Raw genomic sequence first — 2141 nt, 5'->3', positions numbered from 1 at the left:
ACAGCATTAGTCAACAGGTGGCAGTCTGGTACAAACAATATGCCACATGTCAGAATAGTCAACTGAATCAAAATGATTAATATTAAGGGTTGAATACAAGTTATTGTCCGTACACAGCATCTCTGGCATGCTGTCACCAACCACAAAAAATAAAACCAAGTTGTTTTAAAAAACTTTTTTTTTTTTTTTTTTTTTTTTTTTAAAGTTTCACCTCCAAATGGAGGTGGTTTTATTTTTCTGCCAACATTTACCAATAATTGGTTTGAGATACTTGGTGGAGTAAGATTAAAAATGGTCACATTTTAGAACCTAAATACAAGAAGCTGTACTGAATGTTTTACTGAAATTGAAATGTATTGCATCATATTGAAGATTAGAACAAAGCTACTTTGTATACCACATTGAAACACCAGTATGTATCTTTCAGACAATTCTTCTGTACAATTAGGCTTAATAAAACAAAATGACTGTTTTAGAAGATTACAGGTTTTTTTAAGAGGTTCAAACCCCTCAAAGTGAGGTGGGATTTATTCATAAGGCTTAATAATATCATAAGGGATTCATTTGATTCCCCATATTATAGATTCACAATAATTCTGAGTATCACATATTTGTATTAGAATTATTTATTTTTTATTAATAATCAGAGCATATTATATGTTCATGCGGTTATGTTCATTGCTGTTACAACCTTTGATGTCACATCCACTTCAACAACAGCTAGAGTTTGAATCGTTTCAAAGGCTGGGACTCACTGTACGCCCAATTATTGCATTGATTCTGTTACTGCACTGGAGCCAAGGTAAGTCAAACTCTTTAACATCTCATAGCAACTGAAACAATAACCTGACATTCTCATTCATTGAATTTAATTTTGACCGCAGGCACTGAGGGTGAAGATGAGGTTATTCAAGAGCCTGAAATTCTATGGGAACCAAAGAGTGGTTCTGCTTCTTTGAGCTGCAAACACAATAAGGGTAGTTCATACTACCAGATGTACTGGTACCGACAGCGTCCAGGAGAGACTATGAGACTCGTTGTATTTATGGCTGGTGGCAAACCAGACTTTGGAGATGTTGACGAGAAGAAATTTGAAGCTCAAAAAAGTGATGCCGAAAGTGGATCTTTGAAAGTGAAAGATCTAGAGCCAGATGACAGTGCCATATATTTCTGTGCAGTGAGTGAACACAGTGTGTCAAAGGCTGGAGAGTGCTGTACAAAAACATTCTGTGCAGAAAAAGACAATAACAGCATTAGTCAACAGGTGGCAGTCTGGTACAACCAATGTGCCGCATGTCAAAACAAAAAAACAATTTAGTTGTAGAATAATTCACATACAAACTTAATTTAAATATTCTTCTGAAATCAGATGAATCCAAGCTTTGTTTAACCTCCATATAGCAGTCTGGTACATCCAATATGCTGCATATCGGAACAGTCCAGCTGATTTAAACTGATTAATATTTAGTAATAATATTAATATTTATATATACTTAGTGTTAAGTACAAATGATTATTTATAGGCAGCATCTGTAGCAAACTGAAAGTTTCAGTCTCACAAGACACTCAGTCTGCACTCTTGGACTCAACATGATTAGAACAATAATATCATTAATTATAGCACTGTTTAGTGACAGACACATCTGTGCTTCTAAAGGTATCGGCCTTTTGTTTTATTACAATTTGGATAGTCTGTTTAATATAATATTCCATACATTATCAGAGCTTGGTAGACATAATTATTATATTCTTATACATTTTTAGACCGATAAATTAATAGATTATAATTAATGTTTGGCCCTATTTATTAATTTATCATTTATATGAATATGAATAATACATAAATCTATACCTAATAAATCATCATATATCATATACAATTTGGCATTTAAAAAAGTTAAAAAAGTGCTAATTTTTTAGATAAAAATGGAACAAATAATTACATAATGATGTAGTCCTAATTTAAGCAAATTAATTAAAAAATAGAAATACATCCCATCCAGGTAACAGCTGCAGAACTGTCAAAAAATACTACTAATAAATAATAATTATAAATAAAATAATCAAATAAAAAATAACAATATAAATGTGTTCTGTTGCAAGTTTACATACTTGAGCATGTTTTCTCATGGTTTATTGTT

Source organism: Sinocyclocheilus grahami, unplaced genomic scaffold (assembly GCF_001515645.1).
Source record: "Sinocyclocheilus grahami isolate Dianchi unplaced genomic scaffold, SAMN03320097.WGS_v1.1 scaffold86.1, whole genome shotgun sequence".
In the NCBI taxonomy this organism is placed as follows: domain Eukaryota; kingdom Metazoa; phylum Chordata; class Actinopteri; order Cypriniformes; family Cyprinidae; genus Sinocyclocheilus; species Sinocyclocheilus grahami.
Note: the sequence above shows the minus strand (reverse complement) of the source record.